Source organism: Aquila chrysaetos, chromosome 6 (assembly GCF_900496995.4).
Source record: "Aquila chrysaetos chrysaetos chromosome 6, bAquChr1.4, whole genome shotgun sequence".
Classification (NCBI taxonomy): Eukaryota; Metazoa; Chordata; class Aves; order Accipitriformes; family Accipitridae; genus Aquila; species Aquila chrysaetos.
In genome coordinates, this window is record NC_044009.1 from 28709569 (window position 1) to 28728152 (window position 18584).

Consider the following 18584-nt stretch of genomic DNA (forward strand, 5'->3'; position numbering starts at 1 on the left):
CAGGACCAGCTTGGCACTCGCTGTGCCAAGGCAAGCAAGACAAAAACCCGGAGTCCGCTCAGCTGGTCCCTGCCAGAGCCATATCTTGGCATCCTTCTTCTGTCACCCTTTTCCTAAGGCACAGCATCACAGTGTCCTGGTTTTGGCTGGGATAGAGTTAATTTTCTTTCTAGTAGCTGGTATAGTGTTATGTCTTGGGTTCAGTATGAGAAGAATGCTGATAACTCACTGATGTTTTCAGTTGTTGCTAAGTAGCATTTATACCAAGTCAAGGATTTTTCAGCTTCTCATGCCCAGCCAACAAGAAGGCTGGAGGGGCACAAGAAGCTGGAGGGGGGACACAGCCAGGACAGCTGAACTAAACTGGCCAAAGGGATATTCCATACCATGTGACGTCATGCCCAGTATATAAACTGGGGGGAGTTGGCCTGGGGGGCGCGGCTGGCTGCTCAGAATCTGACTGGGCATCTGTTGGCGAGTGGTGAGCAATTGCATTGTGCATCACTTGTTTTGTGTATTCCAATTCTTTTATTATTATTATTATTGTAATTCTATTATTATTATTATTATTATTATTTTCTTCCTTTCTGTCCTATTAAACTGTCTTTATCTCAATGCACAAGTTTTACTTTTGTTTTCCCTATTCTCTCCCCCATCCTACTGAGTGGGGGGAAGTGAGTGAGCGGCTGCGTGATGCTTAGTTGCTGGCTGGGGTTAAACCACGACACATGGCAAGGTCAGAGAGGCAGTATCTGGGGTGCCACTTCCCTGCTGCACCCCAGGCTCCTCCAAGAAGGGGTCGCACATCCCAAAGAGCATTAGTGCTGCTTTGACAGGCCTGAACTCTCAACTCCTGAGATCTTTTGCAGAGCTGCAGTCCCTTTGCCACACACTGCTTTGCAGAGGGAAAACAGGAGCTCAGTGGGAGCTGGTCCCCACCCTGGTGTAGCTTCATTTTAACCCCTTCTGTTGCCAGTGGTGCAGGTTGGTGGAGATGGGACGTGGGAGTGAATATTATGACCTTTGCAATCACAGCACTGATTCCTGGGATCTGTTATTCTGCGCTGGCCAAGGCAGATGTTGCTGAAGGAGCCCAACATATGCTTCTGCTTGATTAAATTTAAATTCACAAAAATGCTGCATATGACATTTATATACACTTTTATAGACATATATACATTTATACATACTTTGAATTGAATAAGGTCATAAAAATGATGAAGATTAAGCATAAAAGGAAAATCACAGAAAAGGCAACTCCAGCGGATGTTCACCAGCCTAGCATGCTCAATGCTATTTTTTTAGCTGCTTCCTATTTTTCCACTAGTTGTCACTTAAGGAAAGTTAAAATAATTTTTCTTTATTATGAGTCTCATAAAAAATGATCACTGTTTATTTCATTGCTGGTTTATTTCCTTTTCTCTTCTCAGCTCTGTTTTTTTATACCTGTCTTGATTTTAGATTTAGTTTGTGGGAATTTATTTTGCTTTTCTATTTCCCAAAATTCAAAAGTGCTTTATACTTAAAAGAAATCAGATAGATCCTTCCAAGGTAAAAGATATTTATCTTGCCTAGGTAGCCTCATACTCAGACAAATAACTTGTAATAAAAATAAATCCATATGGAGAAAAATGATGCTTATGAAATCATAGGCATAACCATTGGGTAACGCTAAGCCTGTGTGCTGGCTCTAGGTAACAGATTTTTACACTTACTTTGTTATTAATTATTTTGGGGCTGTTAACTGAGAACTGTGGTTCAGTTTAATGACACACAGGACTACGCTTTCTTACTTTCCTTGATCTTGATCGTTCTGCTCTCCTTTCTCTTTCCCATTCTCCCCATAGGTTCCCTCACACCAGGACAAAATCTGCAGGTCTGTACTCTTTTGTTATGGAAAAATTCTTTTTCAAGAGCCCCTGGATGATATTTCCAGTCACTTTTTTGCCACGTCATTTTGGCTCCAGCTGCCAGAAGAAATTTGAAAGGCATCATAGTCACTACTCAAACTGATAACATGTGAGAGGTCCAGAAGAAATTGTTTATAAAATTTCTGACACAGCATGCCTTGTAATGCTGCTCTGTGTCATGTTCCATAGTTTTATGTCCTAATCTGACATTATGAGATTACATAATGCATTCGATCTTTAAACAAGTATTCCTTTGAAATGTTTGACAGAGTTATGGCACTTCAGGTATTATTTCTTATTATGGACAGATAGGTCAAATCTGCAAACAATTTAATGGCCATACATCACTACCCTTGTCAAATCAATCCTCCTAGCAAATGTGCTATCAGTGGTAGGAACATTTAGAAGCCTAATCCTTCAAGGTGCTAAACATACTAGTCCTCTTAACTCCAAGTGGAGCTGAAGGCTCTCAGCACCTCACTGGAGAAGGGCTCCAATTAGCCTACTTTTATAGTAATCCTGAACGCATGGACTTCCTGCACGTATATTAAGATTCAAACTGCCCTTCAGATTTACTTCATTGAAACCTGAGAAGAAGCTATGCAACCGTGGACTAAAATGGCTCCATATGCTTCTTGGCTCCAGTATGTGCTGAGGATTTCTTTTTTTCTTTCTCTCAGCTGAGAATGCTGCTCTCAGTTCTGCTGAGCTTCAGAGAAATGTGGTGTTCTCATTAACGCTTTAACCCTGATCCCAAATAAATTACCTCACGCCACCATTTAGCTTAGCAGCGGCAGGCAAATTGAAAGGATTTGAAGTGTCAAAAGGGGACCAAACTTGACCCCTGAATCCTAGGAAAGAAGTGTTTCCTTGTTTAAAGAGTTGGAGGAGAGAGCAGTGCCTGAAGTGCACACAATCTCGTGGAGCAAACATTGATACGATTAATCCTCAAACAGGGTGACCGAGGAAGACTTGACAAATCTGCTAGCTTCCTTTGTTGGAGCACTGACCTTGTGCATGTGTACGTTAGCTGTAGTGCTATCTGTACAGGGAGACCATCGGTCTCTCCATTTATCTGCCTTGCTGGGTAACTCAAGGGGACTTCCTCTCTGACTCATCCAAACAGACAAAAGTCCTAATGAAGGAAAGAAAGATTGCACTAAGAGCCACATGCTGGACCGGTAATATTTCCAGGGCACTTCTACTTTTTTGAAGGTATCATGGAAAGAGCAGCTTTCATTTCAGGGAACCATAATGACTGCCGTATTCCTGCTCCTCCCCAAAGGTGCCACTTTCATACCTCCTCCCTGAAGACATATCACAGTATCTATCTTCTGATGGCCTGTGAAAGTCATAAGGCACTTTCACTCCCTCTCTGCGTAGTGCCCAGGCCAGGAAAGCACACCAAGGGGACAGCCAACGCAAATGGCAGCAGATTTCACCAGACCCAACACACACATCCTGGCCCCATCTCCCCACTGCTTAAACAACACCCTTTGGACATGTTTCTCTGCTAAACATTTCAGATATGCAATGCAGGGCTGAGGGAGAAGGAGACAGGGTCGTGACCACGAAGCCTGAGAGGGAAGGCATGTGCCTGGGAGGCGATGGGTGGTGCAGTATGTTCCCTCAAGCCTCATGCAGGTGCACTGAATAAATCAGCCCCAGATTCCTTTAAAGTATGCACAAAATTTTTTGTAGCCAGGGGACCGTGTATTAAGGGTGTCTGGGAATGAAAGGAGGGTCAGCACTGGCTCTGTATCATTATGAAAATTAGCAGTCTAAATCAAGGAGTATACTGCGACTACAGGGGGTCTCAGATGGTCTTGGAGCACCAGCTGAAAGAGGAAGATGATCAAAATGCAGCCCTGGAGTTGGACTTTGTTCTTAAGCCAGAGTTAACAGGAATAAGACCTCTGAATATGCTGACTGCAAATGATGATTTCTTTCTGACTCTGCAGAGCCCCACTGTGAAGAGCCCTGGAGCCATGACATATAAAAAAAGGGAAAAAAAGACTTTTAAATTGGCACAGAGAAAATAAATTCCATGTCCTAATGGTGACAGTTTAAATACGCAATTTTTTTTTTCCAGAAGCCACTAAAATAAATGCTGTAAATTAATAGTTTTAAATATTTCTTCCCTGTAACATGGTGCCCCCGCTTGCTAGGAGGGCATTTGTGTTCATGGAAGAGCCAAATCAATATGCACTTATTCCAATATAAATATTTGAATATTCCAATAAAAAGTTAATTTTATAGTAACAGATTACTGGTAAAGTAGCATTTAGCTGTAATGCCACACTGGTGTTGAGTAGTGATGTCAAAGCTGATTTTACCATTTAATGAGAGTGAATCAGCACTAAGTGAATAATGGCAAAATACCTTTTGTAGCACATTACATTGATATAATTCTTCCCTATTTACCTCTTTCTTCCAAAGTATTGTTCATTGTGTTTTCTTCTTGCTATTCCAGCTTATTACAGCAGTGTAAACTCCTCATATATTGACTGAGTCTGTGTACAAACATGCATGGACACACGTACTATCCTTAAGCTGATTTGGATAACTTTGGCTCATGAATAAGTATCTGAGGAGTGCTCTGTAAGTCTCAGTAAAGGCACACTATAAAAACAGAGGAATTTTCTTATTAAATATTTCCTAATTTGTTAAATAATTCTGGGATCTTTCAGGAAGTTCGTAAGAAGGGAAATTTCAGAAACAAGTGTAGTGAAATTAGAGCAGTTTGATACTGTTTCTAATACACAGAAAGATATATCATCTTATTTCTGCTTTTCTTATATAGGTGTTGGCATGGTTAAAATGACCTCACATTCGTAATTATAAGACCATGGTTTGAATTGTTTATTGTTCTCTAAAATCTTAATCAGAACAGCTGAGACTTGCTGTGGCTCTAAATTATTTTCTTAATCAAATAAAAATGCTTAGCCATTTCTGATAACAAGTTGAGTGAAAAATAGGTTGGTTTGTTCCTGTTAAAATGTTGAAAAACTTTTCTGTGCATTCTCACAGGAAAGTTGTCAGGATACTCATTCTGCTACTCTGTCTGTTCCTATTCTTGTGAAAAAATCTACCACACTCAGCAAAGCCTCCAATAAAAGCAAGGTTAAAAAAAAAACCTCCACAGTAAACCAGTAAAGAAATTCAGTTTGTATGAGCTTAGAGATTCAGCAGTATTTAGTAATGCAATCTCTGGAGATGCCACTCCACTAGTCACTCACAGAGCCTGTGTCTTGGCAAAAGCATCATCTCCAGGATGCAAGTGAGCGTCTCCTGCACAGTGGCCATGGGGCCCAGACCCTGTGGTGTAGCTGCATTTTATACAAGCTATAAATTATTTAGAAAAGCATATCTTTTAATGAAGAAATTTATTCGTTACAATAATTTGAGGATTTTTAATTTGTATTCTCAAAACTGAAGGACATGATATCATACTGCTTATGGTTTAATCCTGTATAAATAGTACTCAAAGTTGTGTATATGTATCATCTTCAACTAGCAGAGCACTATAGTGTGTGCTTAATTTTAAGTGTGTGAGTAACTTCATGGAAGTTAAAGGGAATTTTAAAAAGAGTACTTTGAATGTTTTGCCAAACATGAATAGATATCCAAGGAGTACCTCAGTCAAGTTTACTTGCATTCCCTTAAATATAAACAAAGAAGTTACTTTAAAGTTATATACAGAGGTACCATTTCTGCAATTGCAATGATCCATAACAGCAAGATGTATCCCATGAGCTTGAGAAAAAGTTTGGCAGTTGAGATTCTCTGCATGTTACACGGTCGGACAGATTATCTAATGGTTTTGGCCATAGAAATCACTGAGTCCTAAGCCTATGATGACTGTAAGTGAGAAACAATTTAGTAACTAAATGCTTTTCCACTCACAAATAACCAGAAATACCACTTCACAGATATATTCAATAGAACTGAGCCACATGATTAAACTTTATCTTTCCTTTTTCTTTGTATGATCTACTGTTTTAAATATTTAAATGACTGCTAACAGTTTAATATAGGTTATCTTGATCACACAGAAATATGATATGATTAAGTTCCTCAGAGTACTTGGCTGTATCAGCTCTCACATATCCACTTACAAAGGCTGTTGTCTGAACTCCTGAAAACAAGATCTCAATCAGGAGTTTCTTTGGTTGGCTAAGTAGCTGTGTTTCTTCCTGGGAAAATGTGGAAGTGCCTGTATACCCGAGGGAGAATTTCTTAAGAGATGCATGACCAAGATGTTTGCCTTCTAAATTTCCAGATAGTTGAAGCAAAGAAGGACCAACAGAGCTGCTGGCAGGAGGCGACCACTGGGGTCTGTAGTCCAGCCCCCTGCTCATATCAGGACTATTGCCATCTCCAGATCAGGCCAGCCATGGCTTTGTATCATCAAGTCTCAAGACCTCCAAAGATGAAGATTTGACAACCTCCCCGGATAACCTGCTCCGGTGCCGCACCACCTCCAGGGGCAACATACTAGTGCTGGTATTCAGCAGTGTGCTCAGCTAGAGCTGAAGGCCCAAGGAGGTCACATCCAGGTGGTTTAATGGAGGTTTGTCATTTATTGACATCCAAATTGTCTACTGGCTCCCAAAGAGAAGCAGCAAATCAGAAACCAGGACCAGGCTGGCTTGTCACTTTTGTTGCCTTAGTTTTGTCTTTTCTGAGACTTGCACTTACTAGTCTCCCAAAAAGAAGAAGAGTTTGCCACAGAAGCAAACCCAGACACTGCAGTTGGAGTGGGGTGAGACTCATAAGTGTCGCATGTATTAGAGGGTCACACTGAAGTACCTCTACAGCTTGATCCAGCATCACCTGGCGAGAGATTATGTGAGCCACATAGAGCAGATTCTAGTCTGAAGTTAATTCCATTTAGCTAGAAGTCTGTTGTGATCCTGAAGAGCTTAGAAACGTAAGCGTTACATTCAAATGTGATGTTGGAAGCAGGTTGTTGCTTGCAAGTTTGTTCCAGCCTGCAAGCCTGCTACGGCTTGTGAATTTCATTTTAGCTCCGGAACTTGCTCCAGTTTTGTAAGGTTACTGAAATCCTGAGAGAAGCCAGATTTCTTACATGCACCAAGAATAGCACGACAGTGTTTTCTTAAGAATTAAGCCCCCCCCCCAAAATATGTCCCCCAACATGAAGGGCTTGAACCAGGTTTCCCCACCTGTCAAACACATGCTGGGCCATTGCGCTATGATAGCAATTACTCCCCACCCCTTTCCTCGCAGCAGCTCCAGCTTAGTTACAAGGATTTAATTAGTGAGTTTTTCCCAGCCCTAGAAACCAGGAGACTCAAAGAAAACCAGGAGCCAAAGTTGCTTGGTGCTGTGGTTTATACTATGCCCTGCTTTGCTTTGTCTCTGCCGCCCGCATTGTCAATAAAACAAAAAAACTGTTCTAAAAGTTAGAGCAGCGTTGGTTTGACTAACAGCCTGCTCCTTGCAAAGTATTTGTATTTGAGCTTATTGAACATTCATTATGTATCAGACACTCAGCCTTGTAAAATTGATCCAGGAAAGGCTCGCAGCATCAGCCACACTCCTGCCTTGCTGGTTGTGTGTTGAGGAGTACGTTGCTTTTGCTTCCACACTCAAGCAGATAGTGCAGCAAAAGCTTTCTGAAGCAGCCTACCAGCAAGGGCACAATAATAGCTCTTTTCCTGACCATTAATTCAGACATCATGCAATCAGTCAAATGAATCTGTCCTCCTTTGTGGCTCTTGTGGAGATTGCTGTCCTCTCAGCTCCAGTGAAAGGGACCCCGACTCAGTAGCCTGTCTCTTCCTTTAATTAGAGCCAGTGATAACCCACGGAGGGGCTCATTTTGCCAACAGCCATATATCACACGGCCATCGCTGCCTGGCACCAACAGATTGCTGCCTATAAACAGAGCACTTTTGATATGAAGACAGCGAGCATGGGAAAACCTCATGAGACCACATGTATAGCTCTTGTACCCCTCCTCTCTGAGGCTGTCCCACACAGCCTAGCTGGGTTTTCATGTGATTCCCCAGCTTTAATTTTGATCCCATGTCAGAGCTGAAAGTGGCACATCGGCCTTGAAGAGCCCTTTGAAAATGCCTGTGTAGGCAGTCTCGTCTCAGCGCCAAGCTTAACTGCTCCAGAGCAATGTGCATTTTAAGGAGAAACAGCTTTGGCAGTCCATCAACTTTCCTCTGTTTGTTGCTGCTGCATATTTTATGTCACCACCATATTACAAAATGAATACTCCATATTACAAAATTAATATTGGAATATTTCCTTTGCATTTGATGGACTTTATTTGTGCTTTGTTTTCACATGATTGTCTTACTTTCGCCTCTAGAGAATTAATAGTATTATTATCAAGGGCAAACAAGCCTGGAATTAATCTGATTTAATGTTTAATTATTACTTATGATGTTTTTTAGATTACATACCAGCGTTGTAGAATTCTGTTTTACAGGCTAGAACAGAGTGATGCACAGTAAGCTGGGACACTGGGATTACTCTGAGACCTCATCAGTGAGGTTTTTCAGCAGTAGCATCAGCCATTGCATGTTGTGAGGTTTAGTTTAAATTGCCATTGCTCTAATCAAGGGAGCAGGCACAACACTTGGACAGGAAGCTGAAAAAATAATAAAAATTTTAAAGCTGAGCTGAGAGCACCCACCTGGATAATTTCAAACTGAGCACAGCTCAGGCCTCCCAGCCTTCCTCTTTGGCAGCAGCTGTTGTTGTCTGGAAGGCTGCACCGAGCGACTGCTATGAAAAGGAATAAAAAAGGAGCTGAAAGAAGATTACCGCACATGTGTTTAGTATCATCTACGTAAAGGCAATGGAGTATTTCTGTGGCTTCTTTTGAAAGCTGACAGGGTTGGATTTCCCCTTGAGTGTACCTGGCTGCCTTGCCTGCAGAAATCCTGAACAATACAGATGAAATTTTGGCCTCTCTGAAGTTCACGGATAAACTGCAGTTGGCATCAATGAGAGGGAGGGGGTGAGACTCCAGTTTTCCCCTAGTCTTTACTTTCTGCCTGCCCTGGGAGCGAGGGCATGGATCCGGCTGTGTCAAAAAGTCCCCTTGGCAGGGGGCACCCGCGCGAGCTGGGCAGCTGCAGCCCTGCCGCCTGCCTCGCTCTGCAGTGGCGAATTTAAGAAAAGGATGAGCTGAGGAGCCCTGTGTCAGCGAGACGGAGCCAGTGTGGCACACAGCAGTGCTGAGGTCTGCTTTGAACGCCGAGGATGACCTGAAGATGTTCGGTGCAGGCCTGTGAGCAATCCCTTCCTAGGAGGGCAGTGATATGATAGCGCACAAGCAAAATAGGACTGTGTTCATGGTGTGGGGCTCTGCGGTAGGGGAGTGGACACATGACAATCTTTTGAGATCATTTCCAGGCTTCTTAACTTGTGTATGCAGTGGAACCCTGATGCTCAGCACTGTGTGGGCATCAAAATCAATAGCAGGGCAGCACTGTCCTGTTAAAGACGGGCTTGCAGGCCCTGGGGTAGTGCTGTCCCCAGCGGGGTTAAGTTGTCTCCGTTATTCCAGAGTGGGGAGGGAGCTGAAGCTGCGTCCTCAGGTCTAGCAGGGTTAGAAATACTCAATTTCTACTCCCTTTGCTCAGAAGAAAAAGTTACTTTTATATTTCTCTTTTTCTCTTCTTCGGTTTGGGGGGGGGGGGGGTTAAACTTGAAGAGTGATGATAATAGTGGAGCTGAAGGGTGACTAAACATTGGCTGCAAGTCATTTAATTTGAAATAGAGCTTATAACTCCCGGCAAGTTCCAGACAAATTGTTCCTAAAAACTCCTCAGTAAACATTGCTTATTGTTGTTCACATTTGAAATTTAGTTTACATAAAGATTTAGGGGTAGTGCTAAATAATTACATGGCAGGATAATCTGTTCTTCTTACATATGGTTATAATAATTTTTAAAAAATCTATCCATGGAGTAGTTCAGGAACAACTATTCTTCAGCAGCTATTTTGGGTCAACTCAACGCATAGTCTATTAGAGGTATTACTCCTGCTGCAGAGTAATGAATCATATTTGCAGTCAGGAAGTCACTTGTGTAATTGTCACTAAATATAACGAATACAGGGCTATTTAAAGGATTTGGGGATTGTCTGATGTTCTGGAAGATGCTGTTTCTCTGGAGAGGAAGGCTAGAAGCCCCTTATTCCAGCTACTCTCAGTGGTTTAATATGGAAGAAAGGGAGCTATCAGGATTTGTGCAACGGGATATTGTCATGCTTTGCAATTTCTATATAAAGTTAAAAGGGGGCTGCTTAATTTGGAAAATTGACTTGTAACTGGGTATAAAAGTATAGCAGAATTCCTCTGCATATTAAAGCCTAGCTTATCAGTTGTAAAACCATTCCCTTTGATTATTTATTCTGACTCCTGTGTTAACACAGGACTAAACCCCATATTGCGAATCAAAGCAGAGACTCTGAAAATGCTCTGATTGTTGCAGACAAATTCCCTGGTGCTTCATTTGACAAAAAGATGGATTAGAACAAACTCCAGAGTGTTATTATTACCACCTACATGAAAGATTGTTTCTTTTATTTGTATTAATTACTGATTAGTGCTTTCTGTATCTTCAGCTCTTTCAGATGTTTTGAATGAGATGTATTGCTTTCCATAGTTTCTTATCTAAAGGGAACCCTGACAGAAAACTGGTATCAGCCACCATGCACAAGAAAGTCATTGACGTGCTCAGACGCTGTACTTCGGGGAAAACCCTGGGAGAGATTCTTGGAGAGGTAAAAATAAGTTCACAGATAATACTGCAGACAGCTCATTTTCCACCCGACAATAATGTCGTGAGTAAATATGCTCTTTTAAATTGGAGTGCAGAAGGAAAAAGGAGCTGAGTGCGTGGGGCTCCTTGGGCATGTGGTGGCTGGGGAGCAGCCCAGAGCTTGCAGTGGTCCCAGCTGTGGGAGGAGAGCAGGGCAGCCCCTCGCCGGATGGCTGTCCCACCCGGCAGAGCTGCCTCAACAGCTCCTCCGAGCAAGCTGGCGTTGCTGACATCCCCTGCCTGTGGTAATGCGCAGGGGCTTTTATTTCTTTGGAAAGAAACACAACGGAGTGGCTCCTACCCCAGTGAATTTGCACGCTAACTGGGCCAGAGCGGGGTGGAAGATGTCCTAGCCAAAGGCTTCCTGGACAGTGTGGCTTCTTACTGCCCAGTCAAACATCAGACAACAACCCTCCGGCTTGCAGCTGATAATACGGCTCTCAGTTGTTACAGCCTGATCGTTGCAACGATCTCAGCTGGGAGGGCCTTCTCATACAAATCTTCTTGGTCTCACCGTTCAGGATGAGCAAATGCCTTTTCTCTGCCTGGGAAAAGGCACTAGAAGAGGCAGCAATTGCATAGGTAGGTGGAGGAGGCTGTGCTTAAGAACCTTAAAATGTTACTGAACCCTCGTTTAGCCTGTGGAGGTCTCAAAATGGAAAAATCCAAGGCAGGTTGCCAAGAGTTAGGACTGCACTTCAGCGTCCTATCTGAGAATAAAAAAAGAGGCTTCCTGAGGTTCAGGGGTCTGGCTTTCATAGCTTTTGTGCATAAAAATGATCACAACACCTTGGATGCAAGGAAGCGGGGCAGTTATTTAAGGTATCAATTAGCATGACACCAATATTTTGTCAGGTGACTGCATGAAATTCAGTGGTGAGCCTTTCATGGCCTGGGCTTTGTTAAAAAGGGTAGTATTAAAATAGCCTGTTGTACGTCATCAGCTGATCTGTCATTTTCCATAATTCATGAGCACTGGGGCAAGATTAGACAATGGAGCCTTGGGTGAGAATTCATTAATTTCCTCCATGTTTTTAGAAATGTCAGAGGTGTAAAGCTGAGAATAATAAAAGTCAAACTCCTTAGATATATCTACTGTGCTAGGAAGAATATTACTCTGAGCATCTCTGACAGTATACAGCGTCTTAGTGTGCATGTGTCTTTAATTGGTATGCAAGGAGTTTATCTGCTTTACTGCCTGCACTTATCAGAAAAGATATAAAATGGGATGGTGATAATGGCTGCCTTCAAAGAAAAAGATATGTTCTTTCAAGGGTGTAAGTGCAATAAATCTTTCTAGTTTAAGGGCTCACTGGAAGCAGAAAGATTCTGTTCTGCTGACAACTGAATGTGGGGAACTTTCCCAGGGGAAAACAAATCATGTTCCTCTATTCAAAATATAGTAAAAAGTCACTGAAATCTGAGACTCCAGAATGTATATTACAGTATTTCCTACTGACTCCTTTACCAATTAAAACACTTACATACTAGTACATTTCTCAAACAGTTAATATAAGGTATCTGGCACTGAACACACCTGTGAATGACTCCCACACTTATCTGCGGTTCAAATTAAAAAAAAAAAGAGACTAAAAATAAGCGGTCAACTTTAGGTCTTTATTAAACTATACCACAGGAATTAATTTGCCTGGAATAAAAGAGACAATGCTGAGTTCATTGCTATTCCAGAACCATTCTGCACGTCTATGGAAAGCAGAGTTAATACTACAGGCACCTACCGGGTCTTGAAAGGCTCTTTTGTGAGTTGAAAAGAAATCAGTATATTTACTTTAGAAAAAAACCACATTATTCATAAGAATCAAATGTTGTGCCTGACTGTTATGGAGAAACAAAACAGACAAGGGTGTTTTAAACTGATCTGTCAGTATGGTACTTTCCAGTGCTCACTTTATTCATGCAGCCAGCAACTGATGTTAGCATGAATTTAAATAATTCCTCTTGCCTTGAATAATGATCACGAAAGTTGAGTAATGGTATCTAGGAAATATCCTAACTTTTGAGGAGCTGCCTCTTATCTAGGACTGTTTGTTTGCTCCTCATCTCCTCCCGCCCCTAATTGCAGGGAGGTGCTCAGCACAGCATATGACTAAACATAATACAATTTGATTTGTGTTGCAGTGTTCTCCAAAGAACAAATCTGTAAAATTACAACATGTGAAAGCTTAACACAATGATATAAAATGGCAGTGGCACGGTTCATATCTTAAACTGACAGACTGATGGTGATTATTGCAAGGACAATGCCCTGCATATGTCAAACGATTTGCAAATAAATTATGTCACCTTATCCTCCATTATTGTTTTTGCAGAGGACATAAACTGTGTCACTAATATTAAACTGTCAGCAAAAAAAGCCTACCTCAGCTTTTTCCTAGCTGAGAATGCAAAGACATCTGCGCAGAGACAAACATGCATATGGCCATCATTTGTCCAACATCTTACACATTGTGAAGGTTTTTTACTTGAAATGCCAACCTATGTGGCAGATGATGTATGTGTTTCTTCAGTCCTGTGATTACCAGCACAGAGCTGCTCTGCAGTGCTCTTCACCTCATCAGTTCCACAAGCTGCACTCCAAGGTGTGTGAAACATTTGCAGGGAGATGGCATCTGACATGCAGCAAGGCAAAAGCATTCTGGTGTGAATATTTGACTCCAGATTTTGTTCAAATCAGGGTCAGATTCTGACCTGGAGAAATTAGTGTGGGTAGAGATTTAGCACTACAAAATAGCAATTTGAAAACTGGAATGAATATATTTTAAAGATGGGGAAGCAGAGGAAAGTGGTGCTGTCTCCTGGGTGACTCCCAAGGGCCTGTAAAGGAGAGGGGAAGGAGGAAGGCTTTATAAGTGACCTGGGCTTTATTCTTTTGGAAATAAGCAGAGGACAAGGCAATCTTAGTCATTTCTATTTGTTAAGTTGCATCATCTCAACTGCTGGGTTCTTTGTTTAGGTTTTGATGGTTCATTTATTACTACCAAGAAATGCCTTTGAAGGGTGATTTTCAATTGTGGTTAAAAAAGCAGCAAAGAGTGCAGTGCGGTGGTTGGAGCGTGGAGCTGGGAAACCAGCCTCCAGCCTCCTGCTCTAGATTTTGCCCTGCTCACATTTGGGACAAATTACTTGCAACTGCTGTGGTTTGACTTACTCTTCTGTCAGGCAGGTTTTTCTGTCTGACTCATCCACTTGGATAAGTTTGCCAAGTATTTCATAACCTTTGGCTAGAAATCACTCCTTTGATTGCAGATCAGTGATGTTTCAAATGGGATGCATCAAACAACTTCTGTTGGCTTCGGTGCAAGAGATGGCTCCAATTCACTGCAGTGAGGAGGACAATATGCTGAGAAACTCACTGAGCTGATTTAAGGATTGAAAGGGAACTCTATTCTCTTATTGCTACCAGTTTTTCCTCTTTTGGAAGCCTCATTTAAATGTTTTGCACTTTTAACCCCCTCAGGAGTGAGGAATCTGCTGCTTGCCCTTCCAAGCTTTTCTCAGCCTGCTTTCAGTAAATCACACTTTATTACTACATTGATAATTTTTTAGTACTATGATACAAAAATGCCAATGAATTTTGAGACAACTGCATTATCAAAATGAGTTTAAATCTTACTTTCCATTTTTCCAACATTGAATTTTGTGAAACTTAAAAAAATAATTAATTACCTTGTTATTGGAATTGCTTGTGATTAGTCAGTTAGAAAAGCACATTTTAAGCAACATAGTTTATGGAAACACAATGTGTTTCCTGTGGCAGTAGCATTTGGACTCACTCTAGATACATGGAGCAGAAGGTGGTAGGCTTGCAGGATGTTTCTCTCTGCCTAAACAAATCCTAGAAAGCATTCTGGTTTCTCTATTCACGCTAAAGTGATTTTACTGGCACAAGAAATCTCTTTCAAAGCAGAGGGAGGAATGCAGTCCACAGGCGTGAAAACCCTTCCTAAGGGTGAGCCCCTTCCTTTTCCTAGTGCAGGAAGACACTGAAGCGGCAGCAAAGGCAGGGGGATCACGAAAGGATGTGGGGGAGAAGGGGCAGCAGGACGCGCCTCAGGAAGATGCACTGAACCAAATGAAAGTGCCTCCATAGAAACAGGCCTGCAGGAGCTGTCCTGTGTGTGTCAAAAGCATTTCCATCAGATGACGGGCAGCGGTTTCCACAGCAGTGTTTTTAGGCTTTGCTACAAGTGTGTTTTGGCATAACAGCAAGACCTTTGCACTAGCGCTTGCATGTAACACACAAGTCAGTCAGGTCTGTGATCTTTACACACACATGCAGAAACCTACCTGGCTTTTACAAAATGTTATAACGTACAACAAAATACGCTGGAGATAAGTTTATTTAAGTAGATAAAAACGCACCCTTCCCATAATGCCCCCAAACTACTGATCTTCATCAACTGGTTCCTTAAACGTGCCACAACGCAGACTTAAAGCTGCAAATGAAAGAGATCTTGGAGATAGTCAGTAATCTCAGCTATATAATTCTTGGCTAGGAGGCATCGTAGATCAAGATGCTACACAATTCTGAGGGAAGGAGCTGACAAGAACTGCAAAGGAATGTTAGAGAGGAATTTACCAGATTCAAGCTAGAAACAGCAGTGGACCTAAAGGGAAGTTTTTATTGTCTTGACAAGAAAGGAAAGTGGGCAGCTCTTAATCTAACAGTCCAAGTGATAACATCTGAGAGATGAAGGATAATTTTCACAAGATAATCTCAGGCAATAATCCTGTGCATCAGTGACAAAACTGCAGTGAGAGAATGGTGTGACCAGCAACAGATAGCTTCAAAGTCAAGAAAACCAGGCCAGAATTTTACTTTGTAGCTCAAAGTAGAGAAAGAAGAGATGTCACCAGACATGAGAGGATGACAGAGACAACCTGAGATGTATGACTAGGGAGGTGGACTTGCTGCTGGCAAATCTTTGGCAGGAAGAAGTGGTAGAAAGTGTAAATTCATGCTGAGAGAAGACAAACCTGGAGAGGAAGATGCTCTGGGGGCTGGGTCATGCCATAGTTTGACCAGACCAGCTGGGTGATGGCCAGTCTTCTTCCCCAGCTCTACAGAATTTGTCATGGCTAAGCTGCACTGGTTCCTCCCCACAGCCCCTGCAACAAGGTTCATTCAGATACCCTCTGATGGCTGCCGGCTTAGCCTAGGAAGATAGGCTGCTGTTTGCAACAAGCCCTTTGCTGCTGCTTTTATTTTCTATGAACGATCACCCTTTTCATTCTTGTTTCAAATCATTGTCACTGAACTGAGGTCACAAACCCTGGAAGACTGATGATCTGAGCAGTGCTTGTAGGGAAGGTGACCATCATGCTCTACATCTTCAAGATCTCTAATTTTCTTCTTAAATGCAGAATAAACTTTTAGGTTAAAAAAAAAAAAAAAACTAGATGAGAGAGCATTTATGTGACATAAAGCTTGCTTACAAAAATGTCTTTATTGACAAACTGGGTTACTGTCAGCATTAAGCCAAACAGGAGAGGCATGAGTTCATGTTGACCTCTCATGTCAGCTCACTATTCCAAGTCAGCCTCTGGGCACAGTGGCTTGGTGGACAGGAGTTACTTTGGCTGCCACAGATGTCAGCAGGGGCAGTTCATCTGTGTCAACAGTGGGGAGTTCTTCACCTCAACTAGTACCAAACTTGAAGTCTGCGGCAATAGATGAGAATGGTTGATGCTCTCTATGGAAAAAGCCTGTGCCTTCTTTCAAGCAAATGAATTAGTTGGAGCCAAAAAGGGTCTCTCAAACTCTCACTGTTTATATTTGTAAGCCTCAGCAAGCAAACAAAATTGTACCCATATTTTCTGCTTGCTTTCAGTGCTGGCACTTCTTTCCTGGGCTGAGTTCTTCAACCATACTCAAGGCTAATAGTCAGGTTTTACATCTCATGTAGGAAGCCAGAAAATAGCATCTCTGTGGGCATTGCTATGCTCTCAGCTCTCCATAGTGGAGAGGGATGTGGTATGTCCCAGTGGCTTTGGTGGCTTAGGGTTGTAACAGCACACACAGACCCCATTTCAACGTAACCACTTCGGTATAGGCCAGCCCTTTTTGTATTTACATGTGAAATACTTCTGATCAGGTGGCTGGAATTTCTGGGCTCTTAATCCTGTAGGTGACTAATGGTCCCAGTATGGATACAGTTACCTGGGTGCAAACTTAATTCTATCGATGTCACTGATTTTGTTTCCTGCAGCCCTATTATTGCCTTCACATAATGGTGTTTTGCCAGGTTGGTAACTGTTCCTATGGCAAAACCTTCCAGCCTAGACAAGCCCTAGAAGGTTAAAGTCATTTCAATGTTTCTTTGGAGGCGATTACACAATGGGCCTTCAGCTCCCTGCCAAATGCTACTTTTTTAGAAAGCTGGCGCTGGGGGCATGAGCCAAGTATTGCAAACCTCTGATGCAGATGAGTGCATGTCAGCAGTCACTGAATGACAGAAGAGAGATCAGCCAGGAAAGTTTCAAACTACATCAGGGTATAGCCTGACTTCGCTAATGCTTTCTACTTCCAACTCCTACTTTTATCCTAAGATCAGATAACAAGTAGCACTTTTTCTTTGTAACAATTCATTAATCAGAGAAATGATCCTTGCTAGTGTTTAGATGTTTTACTTAATTTGGTACTTCTGGCCTGCTGCCCCAGTAGTGCCAAAATTATTATTTCTCACCCAGCAGGTGATAAATAACAACTTCAGTCATGATTAATACCATGAATTTCTCAACCTGACTAATGCAAAAAACTTCAAACCTGCAGAACAAGTGGGTGCTAATTGTTGTGAGAGCCATTCGAGCTGCACTCTGCTTGCAAAGAAAGCAAGCCACAGGAAATGAAGCGTTTTCTAGCAGCACAGCTGATCCTAAGAGGCATCATTAAGTGCAGCTCAGCAGCATTCTCCATGCGCAGGTCTGTGCTGGGCTCTTTTTTTCCACAACACTGAGCTTTAAGTACATTTGAGAAGCAGGAGATTGCCAGGTTATTTTTCTTTCCTTGGGGAGAAGGAGGGGAAATAAAAGGCAGAGAAAATAGCAGATTAATATCTCATTAACACCACTCAATACTATAATTTTTACTAACCGATACGCGAAGAGTGATAGATCCTAGCAAAAGCTGCTACCACCGAAGCTCCTTCACATGTCTGTCTTGAAATCTCATCACAACATCATAAAATGTAGCATCGGAGACTCCCCAGTCAAGGAGAGATTTCTTCAGAGAGGGACAGGAAAACCAGGGGCTCAGGAAGGGCTGTCAGCTGGAAACAATGTTCCAATACTATAAATTAGCCGTGGCTGAAATCCTGGCCACTTTCAAGTCACAAGCTGGTTTGCCACAGCCTGTGGCGGAGCAGGATGCTTGCTCCATTTTCCATGCTGTACACACAGTGCCGCAGCGTACATGGGATCCACGGTTTAGCTATGCATACGATGCTGTGCTGGTCAGGCGAACAAGACCTCCACAATGTCTGGAATTGGCACCACGCGTTTTTGATAGGAGGAGACACCAAAATCCAGCAAGGACACAACCAGGTTAACTGTGCTGAGCAGGGCCTATGCTGAGCAAGATTAGTCCCTTCCACATGCCCAAAGAAGCATCTTGGGAATGGAGGAGCAGTCCTGTTTTCACCAGGACTTTCCCAATCGTTTTAGCTCCATCAGGCAAGGAAAGCATCTGCTACTTTCCAACTAGCATTTAGTTCAACTTGAGCATCTCCATATGAACCTATTAATTTGTGGAACAAAAAGGCTGTGAGAAGCAAACCACCATGGGCAAGTGATTTATACATTGTTCAGACTCAGTAATGTCTATTCACTTGTAGTCATGTGT